A 7,037-nucleotide genomic window follows, 5' to 3' on the forward strand; every position below is an offset into this window, starting at 1 on the left:
TTCAACAGTCCAGTGTGGCCTGTGCGGAAGCAGAATGGAGACTGGCGTCTGACGGTAGACTACCGAGCCCTAAATGAAGTGACACCACCTATGAGTGCAGCAGTACCAGACATGATGGAACTACAGTATGAGCTGGAATCCAAAGAGGCCAAATGGTATGCTACCATAGACATTGCTAATGCATTTTTCTCTATTCCCATAGCAGAGGAATGCAGGCCTCAGTTCGCTTTCACCTGGAGAGGAATCCAGTACACTTTCAACAGGCTGCCAATGGGCTGGATCCACAGCTCCAGCATCTGTCATGCAGTGATCCATGATGCTCTGGAGAAAGGCGGTGCTCCAGAACACATCCAGTTCATCGATGATATCATCGTCTGGGGTAAAACTGCTGAGGAAGTCTTCGAGAAAGGTAACAAAATCATTGACATCCTTCTGGATGCAGGTTTTGCCATCAAGCGAGACAAGGTGAAAGGACCTACCACAGATATTCAGTTTCTGGGAGTGCGATGGCAAGATGGACGCCGACACATTCCAGTGGATGTGGTAAATAGAGTCTCTACCATGGCAAGTCCCACAAACAAGCAAGAGACCCTACGTTTCTTGGGGATAGTGGGATTTTGGAGACTACACATTCCTGGATACAGTCAGATTGTGAAACCTCTGTATGATGTGACTCGAAAGAGAAACCATTTCCACTGGGGACCTGAACAACAAGCAGCCTTTGACCAGATAAAGCAAGAGGTAATTCAAGCAATGGGTCTGGGACCAGTCCGAGATGGTCCAGACATTAAGAACATTTTGTACACGGCTGCAAGTGACAATGGTCCAACCTGGTGCTTGTGGCAAAAAGCTCCAGGTGAGACACGTGGACGACCTCTTGGTTTCTGGAGTCGAGGTTACAGAGGTTCAGAGGCTAACTATACTCCAACAGAGAAAGAAATTCTAGCTGCCTATGAAGGAGTAAAAGCGTCTTCTGAAGTGATTGGAACTGAATCACAACTTCTCTTAGCTCCCAGATTACCAGTTTTGAATTGGATGTTCAAAGGCAAAGGTTCCACACCACATCATGCCACAGACTCAACCTGGTCTAAGTGGATGGCTCTGATAACACAGAGAGCTCGAATGGGAAATCTTGAAAGACCTGGTCTAGTGGAGGTGATCTCAAGTTGGCCTGAAGGCATCAACTGTGCTAAACCTCCAGAGGAGAAAGTAACTCGTGCTGAGGAAGCTCCTCCTTACAATGACCTTTCTGATGATGAAAAGAAATATGCTTTGTTCACAGACGGTTCCTGTCGTCTTGTTGGAAACAAGCGAAGGTGGAAGTCTGCAGTGTGGAGTCCAACACGCCGAGTTGCAGAGGCGAGAGATGGAGAAGGAGAATCCAGTCAATTCGCAGAGGTAAAAGCTGTCCAGCTAGCTCTCGACGTAGCTGAACGTGAGAGATGGCTAAAGCTTTATCTCTACACCGACTCATGGATGGTAGCCAATGCTCTATGGGGTTGGCTAAAGAACTGGAAGAAGAGTGGTTGGCAGAGAAAAGGAAAACCCATTTGGGCAGCCAACCTGTGGCAGGACATTGCTGATCGAATCGAGAGAATTCCAGTGAAAGTGAGACACATCGATGCTCACATTCCTAAGAGCAAAGCTACTGAGGAACAGCAACACAACCATCAGGCAGATCTAGCTGCAAGAGTTTCTCAAGTAGACATGGACTCTAATCTTGATCTCGACTGGAAACACCGAGGTGAGATATTCTTAGCTCGGTGGGCTCACGATTCGTCAGGACATCAAGGCAGAGATGCAACATACCAATGGGCTCGTGACAGATCCATAGACATTTCCATGGATGCTATCACGCAAGTCATCCATGACTGTGACATTTGTGCTGCTATTAAGCAGGCAAAACGACTTAAGCCCTTGTGGTATGGTGACAGATGGTCCAAGTACAAGTATGGTGAAGCTTGGCAAATTGACTACATCACTCTACCACGTTCTCGTTCTGGTAAGCAATACGTGCTTACTATGGTAGAGGCAAACACTGGATGGTTGGAAACTTATCCAGTTCCACATGCAACTGCACGCAACACCATTCTCGGTCTGGAGAGACAAATCCTGTGGAGACACGGAACTCCAGAGAGGATTGAGTCAGACAACGGAACTCATTTCAAGAACAACCTTGTAAAGAACTGGGCAAAAGAGCACGGTATTGAGTGGATATTCCACATTCCCTACTATGCACCAGCTTCAGGGAAGATTGAACGCTACAACAGTTTGTTGAAGACCACTCTCAAAGCCATGGGGGGTGGATCTTTGAAAAACTGGGAGAAACATTTAGCACAAGCAACCTGGCTGGTAAATAGTAGAGGTTCAGTGAACCGAGCTGGACCTGCACATTCAGATTTGCTACGGAAAGTAGAAGGTGATAGAGTTCCTGTTGTTAGAGAAAAGAATCTGTTAGGTAAAACTGTTTGGGTATTTTCACCCTCAGGAGAGGCTAAACCTATCCGAGGGGTGGTTTCAGCTGAAGGTCCGGGTCACACTTATTGGGTAATGCAAGAGAATGGTGAAATTCAGTGTATTCCACAAAGAAATTTAACTTTAGCTGAAAGAGGTTAATTTCGAACTGCTGTACAGCTACATCGCGTCCAGAGGAAGAATCAACGAGGAATCTACGGTGCACGAACCCTGAGATCCCTGAGAGCACTGAGTCAACTAAGAGACCCTGAGATTTCCCTGTTTCCCTTTTCTTTGCTTCGTCGGCGAAGAAATGAACTGTTTTCCATTTTTCTCGTTTTCTGATTTTCTTGGACTTTTGAATCATCTACATCTGAGCATAGCCGGAATGGACTATGAACTTTACTCACGAACTGTAAATATCGTTTTGGATTGGATGGACAGTGTGAACAGCCAATGAAATTGTTTAGAAGGGGTGGACTGTGGCCGGTTGACGTTGCCCCCTTAAGAAAGGGAACATGGTGGACGGAAGTTGGTAAACGGAAGGAATAGTCTAAACTAATTTCATTGGTGAAGTGGGAGGAAGCACTTTTCGGAACTGGGAGTGAACTGGACATTTCCACGACTTTTCTATCAGTCTTGCTTCCGTCTTTGCTCCGTGCAGCAGCTTTCTGTGCTGGGCTTTCTGCCAAGGCCCCGGCCTTGAAAACCAGATAACAGGCCTGTATACTAACTCCCTTCCAATTAACACGAACTGCTTCTAACTTTTTTTTCCTCTCTTTCCTTTCTCTTTCTATCCCATTCTGGGGAAAGGGGGGGAGAGAGGGGAGAGCGGAGGTGGGGGACCCCTCTCTGCCGAGAGGGATTACTCTCATTTCTGTGTTACTCTGTTGTATATCTTTGTATATATTGTAGATATTGTAAATTTGTAAATAATCCCCTGCAAACCCTACATCGCTTTGTAAATATAGCTCCACTGCTTTGCTAATTCAGCTTACGAGTTTTTTTCCTTTCCCTTCAATTTTTTTTTTTCCTTTTACTTTACAAAGGGGGAAGGGAGGAGGCTTCTTAGCCTTATCCTTCCAAACCCACCACAAAGGATTAGGCAATTTAGGGTATTTAGGCTAGAAATACCTTGTGGACCTTGATTTGGTGTAAGCTTAGAGAGGTGCACATCAGTGTCAATCCGGGTCTGACTGGGACAAAAAATCTCTACATATTGGGACACAAATCCAAACACCTAAAGATTTTTAAAATATCCTGCAGTGCTTAGTCATTACCAGGATTAAGAAGTATCACAGAATGGTCTGGATTGGAAGGGACCTCAAAAGGTCATCTAGTCCAATCACCTCTGCAGTAAGCAGGGACATCCTCAGCTAGATCAGATTGCCCAGAGCCCTGTTGAGCCTCACTTTTAGTATCTCCAGGGATGGGGGCTCAACTACCTCCCCTGGGCCACATGTTCTCGTGTTCCACTGTCCTCATGGTGCAACTTGTTCCTAACATCCTATCTAAATCTGCTCTTCTCTAGTTTGAAGCCATTGCCTCTCATCCTGTCACTACAGGTCTTCGGAAACAATCTCTCTCCATCCTTCTTTTAGTATCATAGTATCATAGTATCATTCAGGGTTGGAAGGGACCACAAGGATCATCTAGTTCCAACCCCCCTGCCATGGGCAGGGACACCCCACACTAGATTATTTAGCCCCCGTTCAGGTGCTGGAAGGTTGCTATTAGGTCACTCCATGACAAACATTTCAGATCATTGATACTGGGTATTTAATGTCTCATTTTGGACTTATGTAACATAGTACTTCTACATCTTATTTCTATGTGACCCATAGTCTTTGAATGAGCTTTGTATCTGATTTTATAGGAACATAAGAAGCTTCACAGTAAAGGTGTTATCCAGATCTCAGTGAATCCTGTTTATCATTCCTTCTGCATTGATACTGTCCTTGGCAAATGAGCTCAGCCAGTGGTGCAAAAAGGTGTACATATTAGTATTCAGCTAATGTGTAGTTGGGACCCCAAATGACTCATGCTGTTCTATAATTGGCAGAGATCACCTAAAGGAAAGAAATGAGATCATTACAAAACCCTTAGTATTCTCTCCATCTTCTAATGTTTGTGCTCTGGAGACAGAATAAACTATTAGAGACTCTGAAATGCCTGTTGAAGGCTGTTGTAGCAATGTTGCTGATGTTTGCATTTCAGCAGCAGCCTCTAGCTGTTCTAGTTGTTCCACCTGTGTGGAAAAGGGATGAAGGTCAAAAGAGGTCAGCATGAAATTAAAATATATGCAAAATATAAAATATTAAGATGCTACACTTAGCCAGAATGATAGAGCATTTTAAAGTCATGGTTAATAGCCATTACCCAGAAACTACTGCAGATGATGGATTAGATTTACTGGTATTTCTTAATGCAATGGAGCAGCAAGAATTTCTGGTTCTGTTTATCTCAAACATCAACATTTGTCTATTTCTAATTAATCTAGCACTAACTTGACATACTTTTGTAGCCTTAATGCAATTTGAGATGATTCAGAAAGAGGAACCAGAGAACACCAAAAGAGAATTTCTGAATGGAAATGGTGTGTAGTGGTGACATTTCTTTACATCATAAAGATTTTCCTTTCATAGATTCATAGAACAACTTGGGCTGGAGGGGAACTCAAAGGTCATCTAGTTCCAACTTCCCTGTTATGGGCAGTGACACTTTCCACTAGCCCAGGTTGCTCAAGGCCTCATCCAGCCTGGCCTTGAACACCTCCAGGGAGGGTGTATCCACAACCTCTCTGGGCAACCCAATTCATATGTATCAATGAATGTTTTATATTCAAACCCTGAAGTACTAATAAGTATCCTGCATTAAACATGTTCCATGGAGAAAACACATGTGCAGTTCAGATGTTATCATCAGATATACTTATCAGATGTTTTGATAACAAGCAGTTTTGACTACAGTATTTTATCACCCTGAATAAAAACTTCTCATCTGTTGTCATAACAGGCAAAGATAGGTTGGATATTAGGATTTTAGGTTGGATATTAGGAAAATATTCTTCACAGGAAGGATTATCAAGCATTGGAAGAGGCTGCCCAGGGTGGTGGTAGAGTCACCATCCTTGGAGGTATTTAAAAGACAGGTGGATGTGGTCCTGAGGGATGTGGTTTAATGGTAGTGGCTTAGCAGTAGTGGTGGGGTTGTGAGCTTCATGCAAGCAGTTTGGCTTGATAATCTCAAAGGTCTCTTCCAACCTCAAGAGTTCTACAATTTTGTGCATGACAGCTGGGAGCAAACATCTGCAAAAGCCCAGGTTGCTCAGGAAGTTAATGCAGCCTACTGAGCACCATCAGTGTCAGCTTTTCTCAGAAGAGAACAGGGAAAAACTTCATAATTAGCTGAAAAGTTAGACAGGTGTGGCCAGCTGATATATATGAAATAAATTGATTTCAAAGCCAAATTAATGTGGTTGCAGACCTAATTATTACTACAAAGAAGCAACAGAATAGTAACAAGGGCTCAACATACATTGTATTTGATCCTCACAGTATTTTCTGTTTTCAGTCCTGCATTGATCTCCTGAACAGAACTTTTATTCCCACACCAGTCAGACAATCACCCAGTACAAATGACTAGACATGCACCCTGCATAACACACCTTGCAGTTCAAAGACAGGGAATTTAAACCTGAACAAGATGATCCAGGAAGAGTAATACAAAGATGTGAAAGAAGTTCCTCCCATCTGAGACATCAAAAGCAAGCCCTGGAATGCCTGTGAAATCAAAGAATCACAGAACATTAGGAGTTAGAAGGGACCTTTAAAGATCATCCAGTCAAACCCCCCCTTGCCAGGGCAGGATCACCTAGAGTAGGTCACACAGGAATGAGTTCAAGCAAGTTTTGAATGTCTCCAGAGGAGACTCCACAACCTCTCTGGGCAGTCTATTCCAGTGTTTTGCCACCCTCACAGCGAAAAATTTTCCCCTTATGTTCACATGGGACCTTCTATACTCCAGCTTGTATCCATTAGCCCTTGTCCTATAACTAGGCACCTCTAAGAAAAGCCTGGCTCTGTTGTCCTGACACCCACCCTTCACATCTTTATGAACAGGAATGAGTTCACCTCTCTGTCTCCTGCACTTCCAAGCTAAAGAACCCCAGCTACCTCAGCCTTTCCTCACAAGGGAGGTGTTCCACTGCCTTCAGCATCTGTATATCTCTCTGCTGGACTCTATCAGTCAGCTCCCTGAAGACCTTCTTGGACTGAGATGCCCAGAACTGGACACAATATTCCAGATGTGGTCTCACCAGGGCAGAGTAGAGTGGGGAGAGAACCTCTCTGGATCTACTAACTGCAGCCCTTCTAATCCACCCCAGGATAATTAAATAGGATTTGTTTATACACATAAAGACCTTTCTGCCTAAAAACAATTATGCAAATGCAGTATAAAAAACAAGCTTAGGAAATTCAGAAATAATGGAAATCTAATACATATGACAAAAAAATCTGCATTAAAAAAAAGATTTAAAAAATTCTTACTGTCTTTTGCAGTTTGAATATTATCACAATTTC

The sequence above is a fragment of the Melanerpes formicivorus genome, unplaced genomic scaffold (genome assembly GCF_026170545.1).
Source record: "Melanerpes formicivorus ecotype bairdi unplaced genomic scaffold, bMelFor1.0.p_v2 SCAF_15, whole genome shotgun sequence".
NCBI classification, from domain to species: Eukaryota; Metazoa; Chordata; class Aves; order Piciformes; family Picidae; genus Melanerpes; species Melanerpes formicivorus.